The 13,208-nt window shown below is 38.1% G+C and overlaps 1 protein-coding gene across 6 annotated transcripts in view; it reads right to left on the reverse strand.

The window, feature by feature from the left end:
• The window catches only part of ARHGAP28 (Rho GTPase activating protein 28), a 116,633-nt gene that overhangs the window by 56,944 nt on the left and 46,481 nt on the right, over positions 1-13,208 (reverse strand). Inside the window, exon 2 of one of the 6 annotated variants that reach the window (XM_036418761.2) lies at positions 9,832-9,922. The exons of the other annotated variants lie outside the window; for them this stretch is intronic. The gene's annotated coding sequence lies outside the window, so the exon portion shown is untranslated. The remainder of the gene's footprint in view (positions 1-9,831; positions 9,923-13,208) is intronic. 6 annotated transcript variants of the gene reach the window in all.

Here is a 13,208-nt window from a genome sequence, read left to right on the forward strand (position 1 = left end):
TTTCCTGAGAAGCCATGGCTGTTAGAACAACTGCCTCCCCATTCCTCCACCAGGACCACTAGGAAGCTCTAAGACTCCACACTCCTTGCTGGACAACAGGAAGAATGGAGGCTCCTTCAGAACTTGCTGGTGCTATTTTCATACCCTGAGCCTGAGTCTTTGTATAAAGGTCACTGCTCCAGAGAGAACAATGCTCTCTGAGTCCTCCTCCCGGGCTTAGAAAATTAGCCTTTGCTAGAACAAATGTGCAGGAGGACACTCTAATGGCAATCTGTGAAAATAAAGTTTCAGTGTCTCAGTTGACTTCTCCAGAAAGTTTAACAGCATTTAATCTCCCGTCATGCACCTAAGAAAAGCTGTAATTGAAAAATTAAATTGATCATGTGATTTTTAAAATTCCAAGATTCAAGATTCGTGGAGGGAACAAAAAGCAGGATCTGAAATAAAGGCTTCAGACCCTTTAGTAAATTTAAATAATGTACAAGAAAAATGGAAAACCACGGGGACTTTTTAATATCACAAGTTAAGATATTAAATGCACTTTAAAAACAAAACTATGTCCTGCGAGGCACAGAACAGCAGTGTGATGTCAACAAACGGGGAAGGATCAAATTTCCCCTGCAGACCCCTCTGCAACTCATGGGAATGTTAGCCCATTTTCCTATTACATGCCAAAGAGCAATGAGCTGATTTTAAAAAGTGACAATTTCTCTAATATTTTTGAAGTCAAGATGAAACATTAAAAATACAAAACAAAAAAACACTGCAATTCACTGTGTTATGAAGAAAAAATGGATTCAAACAAAACTAGTTGGACTATTATGAAGCTCAGTAAGTGGGGAGGATCGGAGGGAATTAGGAGAAGATTGTTTATCATGTGGAGAGAGATATGCTGTAGAAAACATAGAACCAACTTGGCAACTATTTTAAGCACAATTTTCTGTGTATCTATTTTACAATGCCATAAAGGAAATATTATTGAACACTGAGTGGGAAAACAACTTAATAGTGTTTATCTGATATTCCTAGCTGAAAAATGAATAAAGGATCAATATTAATTTTATCATTGTACAGAACTTACAAAGTATAACCTCTCTCCCTCCTTCATATCCATTGCATGAATGATCGAACAGAGCCTTGAGCAAGTAATCCAACATACTCTCATACTGATGAATGATTTGGGGTGTAAAATTTTCCAAATATATTATGAATTATATTTTCTGATATCCTTCTTGATTATCCTTAACCTTCATTTGGAAGCCAATATACATCCTTCACGGCTGAAAACAAACAAATCTATCATCTTTTAAATGCCACTGCCAAGAAACACATAATGTGTTTTACAATTCACAATATGGCTTCACATGGAACTGAGGTGGGGGAGAAAAGGAGAGTAGGAAAAGACAGTTAAATAGTTTCTTAAAAATCATGACAGTTCCTTATTCTCTTTCACTGAGAACATAACCTTCAGAGGTCTAAATTTAATTTTCTCCCAGACCTTTTCTATCTACTTTAATTTTGTTCATTTCTTTTGGGCATGGGAAAATTCAGAGGGAAAAATAAACATATATATATATATATATATATATATATATATATATATATACACACACATATATATATACACACACACATATATATATGTATATTTAGAGAGGGAGGGAGAGAAGGGGAGAGAGAGAGAGAGAGAAAGCATCCATGAACTGAATGCCTAAAATAATAATTCAAAGAAATATTGGAGGAGCAACCTTCCTCATTTGTCCTTATTTTGAGCATAAGAAGACCTTACCTACTCTTACATGCCAAGGTGTTCCATGATAATCATGATCCATAACAACCATGAGCCTTATATTTTAAAGCATTATAGATTTATCATGCCTCATAACTATTTTAATTGGGAAGAAATGGAAGCTCCATGTGTTTACCAACTTGCCCACAATCACATGACTTAAAGTAGAATAATCTTTTGGGAGGAAATATGGAGAGTTTTTGTATCCAAATGGTCAGTATAAATACCACACAAATCACCCAGACTAACTAAGGTGTTTCTTTTAAGATCCTCTTTATGGTCTGCTAAATGTTTAAAATACAAGTTATAATCAGGTGAGTATGAACATCAGCCTGGACACAGCTGTAAGGGAACAGACTCTGCTTATATGTGGGCTGGAAACTGGCTAGATTAGAGCCATTGCTAGGGGGACCTGCAACCTTTGTATGTCTAATGAATTAACCTAAGAACATATAGTTGAAAGAGGAAGGAAGGGATTGCAGCAATATTTGTAAAAACAGTGGAAAAACTCTATCATCTGATGAGGGAGGGAGAAACACAGAGATCACAGAGGTCACAATTATTACGCCATCATGGTAGCCCCTTCACTTCTTATTTAGCCTGAACTCTGAAGACTGAAGAACCCCAAGGAGGGGTGGTTGACACTGAACCCATGCCTCTCTCTTGGACTGTGTCCCTCCACAGGGAGTGCTCTGGAATGCTGTGGGAGAGCTCTTTGGGTGTTGGAACAACTAGGGGCCTTGCTGGAATTTAACTGGCAGGGCCAGGAATGCTGAGAGTCCTACACTGCGGTGGACCGTCCTGTGCTAAGAAAGGACTGTCCAGTGTCACACCTGACTTTCAAATACCCTGGTGGACCGTCACCACAGGTGAGACTTGTTTATGAGTCTCGGAACTTAGAGCCTGATTGAGTTGTACACTTAAAAGAAAGTATTTTCTTATGCACAGAATTTTCCAGCAACGCTAATACAATGTAAGTTGAGAGGAAACTATACTTTGTTTTGTGGGAATATTTACCATTCTGGGAATTCAGGTCGCTGGCAGCAATACTGCAATACCGCTCGTATGGACCAGACTCCATTGGCAGGACCCCATTCATGTCATTCTGCACATTGAGCAACCATAGGACTCCTTCATCCTGTCATCTCCTTTACTCATTTCCCACTGTTTACGTATGGAGATACTTATTCTCTATACTTTCATTTTATTTTTTCCCTTATGTTATGTTAAAGTTGGGGCATTATATTGATTTTTTAAACGTTGTGCATTGGTCCGTTATACTCTCTTTACATTTTATCTGGGATTGTAAAGGCAAGAATGTGTCTAGCAGGACTGAGAGCCAAGGCTGTGGACCATTCTTTCTTTTTCTGGACAATCGCTCACTCATGGCCCCGGGAACTATGCTATCTCCTGGTTTTCCTGAACACTCTTTCTTCGTCTGTTGCCTTGGTACCCAACTCTTAAAAGCAGCAGTGTTCCCCATAGTTTCATCCCCATCTGAGTTTAATGCTCACAGGAGAATATTTGTCCATTTATTTTTTAGGAAGAGTGGAAAGGAGGGGGAGAGACATAGAGAGAGAGAGAGAAACTTCCAAGTGAGAGAGATAAATCTATTCTTAGTGATTTATTTCTCCCTCTTACTTCTTGGACTTTGACTAACACTTATTGGCCAAATTTCTCCCACCTCTTTCGATGAATTTCACTCCACATTTTCATCTGTCACTGTAGAGTACTTAGATATTCTATCAGTGCAGTATCTCAAATGAAGCAAATCCAAAGCAGAACACATTATCTTCCATGCAAAGTCTGTACCACCTGTATCTTTTATTTTCTTGGTTAGTGATTATATAATTTAACAAGTCTGACAAATCAGAAACCTTAAACCATTTTAGATTAATTCATCAGTTTTTACTTTAGCAAAGCAATTGTTCACCACATCCAACCAAACTATCCTATATCTTGAATATTTCTAAGATCTATCTAAAGCACAAGTGTTTACACTTTTTTCAAAATATAATATAGCAGTATTAAAGTCTTAATGTTAAGTGTGGTTTACCTCATAATTTCACTTAAGCTATACACGAAAAGCATCATTTTAGACAACTTTAGGCACAAAAATGTTAAATATAAGATTTTTAGGAAAACTTGGAAACAACCAAGGGAACAGTTTTGTATTTTTACTGTGCATCCATACAAAAAGCCATTAAATTTGCTAATACTTAGCAATAACTGCTTTTCATAGTGTTAAATTAAAACCTCAAGCTCTAAAATTATCTTAACCATATGAAACATGTAGGGGAAAATGACTGGAATAAGTCATTATTGGTGGTTATCTCTGGTAAAAGGATTATAGATTATCTGTATTTTCCTCTTAGTTTTGTTTGTTTGTTTTGTTTTGTTTTTATCATCCAGGCTTTCCACAGTGCTCATGGTTTTCCTACAAATAACTATTTTAAGTCCTTCTCAGGTCTTGTCAACCATGCCTGTACTATATATAGTTCAGCCTCCTTGTTTCCTGAATCTTTTCCCTTCTTTCCTCCTCCATCCTGCTATAGGTGAATTTTTCAAATTGTAGATCTGTTTATGGAGTTCCCTTTCTACCGGCTCCCTACCATGCAAAGGTTAAGCAGCACACACGTCAGCCTGTCATTAAAAGGCTTCTCTCCCACGTCTGTGTTTTCAGCCTCATCCCCTGCAATTTCTCACCAACAGAGACCTTGCCACCTTTGCTTGAACAAGCCATGGACTGTGGCATGTTCTGTAAGGCAGTGTTCTTTGATAGGAATGTCCTTTCCCCCCTTTGCTGCCAGATCAAGTCACATATTTATCCTTAAGACTCAATTCAAATGCCATAGCCTCTCTGAAGCATTTGCTGACAAAGTTAGGAGCCACTTACACTCTCCTCCCAAACATTGTGGATACTCTCAAGTTTATCTCTTGATATGAGAGCTAGAGCCACAAGAATTCCTCTCCTTGGGGAAATATTGTATCTTAGTCATTGTTTGTGTGTTTTTTTAATCCTCACCTGAGGGTATTTTCCCATTTATTTTAAGAGAGACTGGAAAGGAGGGAGAAGGACAGAGAGAGATAAATATTAATGTGAGAGTGACACATCAATTGGTTGCCTCCAGCATAGGCCCGACCAGGGCCTGGGATCAAGCCTGCAACCAAGGTAAAACGTGTCCTAGACCAGAATCAAATCTGACCCTTCAGTCCACAGGCTAACACTATCCACTGAACCAAACTGTCTTGGGTGTATCTTAGTAATCTTTGTATCCTTAAGCCCTGATACAAAATTGGACACACAACAGGCACCAAGAAGGTAGCTGATGAACCACCAAATTAATGTCTGTAACTAAGATTCTGATCTATAATACACAGAAGGTAGAAAGAGCCAAAATGTATTGAAAGAAGCAGAATTACTCAAATTAAAGAGGAAATGGCAGTTGGATTAAGCAGTGATTGACAACTGTTGGGAGTTGTTTTAAAAAGGTGACTTACACTTTTACATTAAAAAAAAAAAAAAATCTCGTGTGGCCAAGCAAGTGTGGCTAAGTGGTTGAGCATCAACCTATGAACAAGGAAGTCACAGTTCGATTCCCGGTCAGGGCACATTGAGGGCTGCATCCCCAGTGTGGGGGTTGCAGGAGGCAGCCCATCAATGATTCTTGCTCATCATTAATGTTTCTATCACTCTCTCTCCCTTCCTCTCTGAAATGAATTAAAATATATATATTTTAAAAATCTCCTGTACCTATGTATTTAAAATAGAGGAGTCTTTGAGAGTTGTGTTTAACACTTTTCCCCCCACTCTGGGGTCATGGGCTCCATTTCCAGACTCTTAAGAGTTTAATAAAAGCAACATGTTTAAAGAAATGACTAAGAATTCTTAGCAAAGTTTCTATGTCTTTAACAAAATTTCAAATTATATTTAACAAATAACAAAAGCTAAAAATAATACCCAATGTTGGATGACACAGGTAAACAGCATACATTTCTGAAGGGGAATTTGTTAATGGGTACAGATAGCATTATAATGATTATATCATTTGACTCAGGAACTCTGAAAATAAAATGCTGGTGCTGTGCCTAACACTTTCAATAAAAATCATAACTTGGCTTAAAACTGTGCTTTTGAAAAGTAAAACAAAACACCCATGGAAACACCTATGGGAAGCCACAACACCAGATTCACCACATCACAAATTTTTAAAATCTTAATGCCTGGACCACCTTCTAATCAACTGAATCAGAATCCCAGGGGCTGGAGCCCAGATATAAAGCATTTTTTGAAAGCCCCCACTATTGAGAACCACTAATCTACATGAAAACAGTTTTCCCCAATTGTCAACCATTTCCTTGGAAGGAAACCTGTATCATCATAATTATCCTCATTGTTCATCTCATTCTTAAAAAGAGAAAGCAAATAAAATAGCCTTACTATCAAAGAAAGGTACACAACACAGTGTAGTTGAAAGAACTGTCCTCATTCAGGGATGCTGGTTTTCATTTTAGTCGATTTCCCCCCCTACTTTGAAAATACATTTTCAACATAAAATTCACATTTGAATAAATGATCACATTGGAACCTTTTGATGTTTTTAGGCTAAAAGAAAAAAAGCCTGGAGACTAACAAATTTTATAGGAAATGGAGATGTAAAAAGAAAATTTTAGGGATATTTCCCCCCATAGCATCATTTTAATAGCTTTGATTCGCAGTTCTTGCTGTAGGAAAAATGTATTTAATCCCTTGAATCAAGTTTTAAATGGTACAATGCTGTATCATTTTTTTCAGGGATTCACTTAGTAATGATGGTGATTTCAGACAACTAAGAGAACTGTGTGGTCGGTCATCCTAAGACGGCTTCCTGGCAGGCATGTACTGATGAGCAGGTCACAGTGGGATAATTGGGGGGCACTGGGTTCCAACCTTTCCTTCCTGAGGGCTCCTTTTCTCCTTGGGGTTCTCACATCTTTACTCTCATTGCAGCCGATTTACCTGACTTGGGTATATACCAGCCACTTTAAACTGGCATAGTTAATAAAATCTTCTTACATTTTTTAAATGTATAGATGACAGGATACTTTTTCCAATTATTTACTAAAAACTAAAGAAAGAAGAAGAAAATAAAATAGTTAAAAATGAAAAAATTTATAATACATAAACTTGTGACCAATAGTGGCTAATAGTGCAATTTGGCTAGTATAAATTAACAATTCTAGAAATTATCTTAGTCATTTGGTATCAAAATGCTGTTTGTGCCGAAACCCATAATGTTGTTTGTTAGACTGACTTTTTCTGCTCTATTTAAAGATACATTTGGCCGAGATCGGTTTGGCTCAATGGATAGAGCGTCAGCTTGGGAACTGAAGGGTCCCAGGTTCGATTCCTGTCAAGGGCATGTACCTTGGTCGAGGGCATATCCCCAGTAGGGGGTGTGAAAGAGGCAGCTGATCGATGACTCTCTCTCATTGATGTTTCTAACTCTCTATCTCTCTCCCTTCCTCTCTGTACAAAATCAATAAAATATATTAAAAAAAAAAGATACATTTGGTTCACTTGCATAATGAATAAATGAATCAATCAATCAATCACTCAATATTCAGACCCTTTAGCCAATATTTGTGTTTTATTAATTCATAATGGTATAAAAATTGTCCTCGAAGTTTGGTTGGGTAATTTAAAATCTGTATTATTTCATCTAAATGAATTATAAAGAGACTTGAAGGGGAATGTTGATTACAGTTGACAAAAAATGGGGACCTAATTGGGAACTCCTATAAGAACCTTTATAAAGGGGGATTTAGATTATTTAAGGAGCACTGAAATTAATTCCAAGGACAGCTTATGAGGTAATCAGTTGATTGTTTTCTCCATGGATTTCCTTTTGGAAAAAAATCAGCTTCTTAATTTCTTTAGGGCTCTGGCTGTTCAGCATCTGCCTCAATACAAACAACTCTGACGCCACCGCTCCTCGGAGACAGACTGCTATTTGTCAAATGTGACATTAGGATGAAGTCTGAGGATGGAAGGATTACAATCAGATATCTTTACTCAAGATTTGCGGATGTGACTAAAATGAGAAAACATTCCCTTCACAGATTTTTACAGAGGGATTTCCTCACATTCCTCAGTAAGCAAAGTAACTTTAATTTTGTAATTTTGGCTGTTGTTTCCATTCTTCCTCCCCTCTTACCCCCCACCCAAGTTCCTCTAGTCCTCAGAGACGTAGCCTTTCCCCAGGATAATCAGCAACCTGCGAGGCAGCAGAGGAGAGCAGCCTGAACCTGACTAACAGTCACATGGTTCCAGCCTCTGGCAGGGTAAAGACAACATCTTGACCTAAGTTATGTTTCGGTTCTAGAGCCCAAGATGGGCTACTTTCCCATTAGAGCTAACAGAGAAGTCAGGGTAGGGGAGCTGAAAAACAGTCCCCCTGACTGCCTCTATAAAGACACTGGCTTAAAGCAACCACATGGAATAAAAGGAGAGGGATGAAGGGGAAGATCCTGAATATTCCCGATTTTTAACCAAGAGCAATTTAGAAAGCGCTAAATTGGATGAAGCAAACTGGCTGTGGCTGTGACTAGATTAAGTTTTTCTGCTGTCTGTCAGAAATAGTGAATTAGAGTTAGAATATAAATGTATCGACAGAAATAAAAAAAATTGTATTCTGTGACTGTGAAATCCATGTGTATTACCAGACTGATTGATTTTTCACAGTTTCCACTGATTAAATGTTATATGGGAATATTCACTCAAGCTCAAATTCTATCCAGAAACAGCAGCCCCATGGTCTGCCATCTGCAAAGGATGGAGAAGCTGATGCTGATTGGCCATCTGGCCTTGACTTGTTCTTACTAAAGGTCATTTTTAGAGCTGGAAAGGTCTCATAGGTTCAGCCCAGGCTCAACGATCTGCAGTCCTGCCTGGAAGCACCTGGGACTATGCAGGTCCTTAGTCCTGCCTAAGAGATGAAATGTGCAGCCAAGCCAGGCTCACAGGCATGACAAAACTTCTGTTACATGCATGACAAAACCACTGTCATGTCATAGGCAGGGCCTGACCCTTCTCTTCACCTCTCCTTCCTAATGTTTTGTTGCACCCTCATATTTCCCCTGAGTTCCAAAATATGTCAGTTCATAAAGACCTCTCTTCCATAAACTGGGGACTCTCAGGTTCCATGTCGGTGAAGTGTTGGGTTCTCTTCAATTTACTGTGAGAGCAGGATGTGTCTTTCAGCGGTTTCTCACAAAGACACACATTGGCAAGAGTAATTTTGAAGCAATAAAGAATTGTTAAAGGCCAATGCACACCTGGGCAAATGAATTTCCACCATTAACTAACACATCTTTTCCTGATAAATGAGAAATATGTTAAAATGCTATACAAGATTAGGCAGATGTTTTTGCTTTTCATAAGGACTGGTGAGCAACTGAATGTGACCTTTGTCTTAGACTAAAAGGGCAAATATTCATAAAATGGTTTAAGGGATCATGTGATGCCTATACCCCAGGAGTTATATACTGAAACTTTAATTGTAGAATTTGACAAAAATAACATGGAGACACATTTGATAAAAACACATTCTTCATAGTCAGTTTATGAAACAGGAGTAATGGTAAAGCCATCTTGCAATATTGTTCTTTCTACACAAGGAAATATGATAAATGTATGCAATCCATGAAAGGGACTATTTTGCAAGCTATATTATTCAGTTTCTATCAAGTGAATTCCACAGTCCTACTCAGAGTCCAAAGAGAACAGCTCTGCTTAACTTTGCAGAACTTCTATGTCTAAATACTGAAATTTGGGGGAATTCACCCAACAATATGATGAGGGTTACTCTTCTATGCAGGATGCAATGCACCCTGCAATAATACCTGGGGCTAAGCCACATTTGATTTTTATAATGGCCTGTGAAAGGCCCGGGCTCTCATGTCTGCATGACGCCAGGTCATGGACATTAGAAGAAACACTTCTTTAATACTCAGGCAGTGCTCTTTGAGATCTGTCTGGAGAACAAAGGAAATGAACATACCAGAATATCAGCAGATGCTTCAGATGTTCTGACCCCTGCTTAAGCTGCAGAGTTAGGCCAGCGCTCTGCTTACAGATATGAAGTGGTGACTCTGTAAGAGGAAGGGAGGGATACCCTGAAAACAATATAGTCTTCCAAATCCATTAGAATGTCCTGCTGTGATAGTCCAATATCCTCTAGTATCAGAGAACTATCCCCAGTACCATTTAGCCAGGAACTAGATCTAGGAACTGGATCACATTCAGGGGAGTCAGTTAAAAAGATTTCCAGCTGAAACCTGTTTGGCTCAGTGGATAGAGCGTCGGTCTGCGGAATCGAAAGTTCCCGGGTTCAATTCCGGTCAAGGGCATGTACCTTGGTTGCGGGCACATCCCCAGTAGGGGGTGTGCAGGAGGCAGCTGGTCGATGTTTCTCTCTCATCAATGTTCCTAACTCTCTATCCCCTTCCCTTCCTCTCTGTAAAAAAAAAAAAAATCAATAAAATATATTTAAAAAAAAAAGATTTCCAGAGAGTATAGCACTTATAAAGGTATTTAAAACAGAATTAAATAGAGAAATTGACTCTAGTCAATGTGCATTAATACTCAGTCATTACATGTAGCATTCTCTAGTGTCCAACATTGGGTAAATATCTGCTGAAAATCTTCAACAATTTGGAAAAGTACTATCTGTATTTTAATAATTTATTTTTACAGATAAAGAAATAAAGGCTTATAAAGAAGAATCAATGACCTGAGGACATATAGCGGGTAAGAGGAAGATCCAGGATTCGAGCTCAAGTAGTAGTAGAACCTCAGGCCAGAACTCTTTGCCCTTGCCCTGTACCATGGGTACTTCCCCTTAGGCCAGTGGTCGGCAAACTCATTAGTCAGCAGAGCCAAATATCAACAGTACAACGATTGAAATTTTTTTGAGAGCCAAATTTTTAAAATGTAAACTTCTTCTAACACCACTTCTTCAAAAGAGACTTGCCCAGGCCGTGGTATTTTGTGGAAAAGCCATACTCAAGGGGCCAAAGAGCCGCATGTGGCTTGTGAGCCCCGGTTTGCTGACCACGGCCCTAGGCTACTTGCAGTGCTGTTATTTCTCATGCAATGAATGGACAACACTGCCAATTTGTAGAGACGCTTCTGCTCATTACTGAAAGAGAACAACACAGTAGAATCTAAACACTCATATGTTATAAGGACCTTGGAAGCTGCCAATAAAGTTTCCAAGACATTTCACAAGAAACCTGGAGCTTATTAAGGGGTTGTCAATCATTTCATGTGGATTCCAACACTGGACTAATTTATTTTAAAACTAGAAATGCAACATGCAAACTTTATGGGGGGAAAAATCCTAAAGAAAACCTGGGATATCTGACAACCAATTTATGAGTGAGTAATGCATATCTCCAGACTATACCAATCCTTAGTCAATTTACAGAGAGCAAACCGTCTCCCAGCTTTGGAGTCAATCCTCTGAGAGTGACACTAATAAAAACAACAGCTAAATGGCTCAGCCACTAAGGAACCTACTCTAAAGGACAGCTGTAATCATATTGACAGAGGCTTGAGAAACACCTAAGTCCAATCGCAGAGTCCTTACTGTACCCATCAGATTGGAACATTGCTAAAAAAGGGTCGTACCTTCAACATGTGTGGCTTTCCTGGGTTTAGTCTTTTACCTCTTTCAATATCTTCCCACTTACGACAAGCCAGCCCCTTGCCATGACCTTATCTGTTGCCATGGTTACAATTACAGGCTGAGGATTCACAAACCTTTGGTCTGATTGCTCTTGAGCTCTCTGACTCTTCAGGATGTCAAATCGCCTTTGGTATGTTCTCCTTCACCTGGAACTCAACATGTCTAAAGCTCAGCCCCCTCCTAACTCCTATTCCCCAACCTCAGAAATGGCGTCATTAAACATCCTGCTATTTTTACTCTTCCCTCTTCATTGCCTTCCATAATGAACAGGTCCACAAATCTGGGCAAGTTTACCTCAGACACATCTCTCCAATCCATCTTTTTTTATTTTGTTGTATGTCCTGTGTACAAATTTATGATGTATCTAGGGCATTATACCACCTAACTTGTCTCCCAATATCTTGTGTCCTCCCATTTTAATACTGTTTGCATACAATTGAAGGAATTAAATTGCTAAAACAAAAAATATATAATGCCATTCTCTTGGTAATAATCCACTAATGTGGCTTTCATAATTGTTGGCAGGATATTCCAAACTCATCAGCTTATATAGAAGTTTTTTTACAACCTGCCTTAGCTTTCCATTTCCAATTCATCTCTATCCCCTATGCCAAAGTTTGTTCATAATGATCTAATAATGGATTCCTTAAGTAGACTACTGATTAGGAGACAATGGGAACACAATATTCTTGTAGTTAAGACAGAGGGCTTTTCAATTGCACCTATGTAAACTGAATCACCGATTTACCTCTTACCAATATAATAACCTATGTGTACACTCTAAGAGAGATTTCCCAGGTGTCAAAAATGGGACAAATAAGGTTATCATCAGCAATGGTTAAGTGAATGAGTTAACTATTATAATCCTTATCATCAGGTATATATAAAACTATAATTTAATGGAGAGAAATTTTTCAAAGAAGAAACACTGTGCAAATATGTTATTATTACTTAAGCAATGATGTCCTCAAGGCTTATATTCTTTTGTCTCTAGAGGTTCTTGCAGTGATAGTATAGAAAGAAATTGAAATAGGTTTGTAGCAATGATGAACTAACCTGTTGAGGATCTGGTAATACCCACTTTTTTCTACCACCGATTTAGTAATTCATTGATTACAGAACTACCATATGATAGATCTTACATTTTTCTTTTCTTTACTATGAGTTGTATTTCCAAATATACCCGAGTATAAAAATTTTATCATATACTTCTTGGCATTTCAACAATACATAGCACAACACAAAATTCTTAGTAGACTATCATTAAATATTGAGTCAGAGTGAGTTATCATGCTAATGATTGCTAATCCCTGTGATAAATGCCAAAAATTAAATTCATGAGTTTCTGATGTTGGTGCACCATGATGTATCTCCCCACTCCCCAAGGAAACAAAGATTATACTTCATATAAGAAAAAAAATATTTTACAATTTCTTTTGTTATGCTCTACAAAGCAAAATGCAAATTAGCATAAGCCCATGGACACAGAAGCTAAAATGACGTTCTGAACAATTAAGTACTTTAATTATAATGTTGATAAACAGAGTTCATAACATGGAAGCCATTTTTCTCCAGGTTACCTGCACTACTTGACACCAGTAGATGTGCATAGGGCTTATAAAAATATCAGCTAACATTTGACTGCAAGTGAACAAGCCTGTGAGTCTGGTCTTTAGCTGGAGAACATC

The sequence above is a fragment of the Pipistrellus kuhlii genome, unplaced genomic scaffold, assembly GCF_014108245.1.
Source record: "Pipistrellus kuhlii isolate mPipKuh1 unplaced genomic scaffold, mPipKuh1.p scaffold_m20_p_6, whole genome shotgun sequence".
Taxonomy (NCBI): domain Eukaryota; kingdom Metazoa; phylum Chordata; class Mammalia; order Chiroptera; family Vespertilionidae; genus Pipistrellus; species Pipistrellus kuhlii.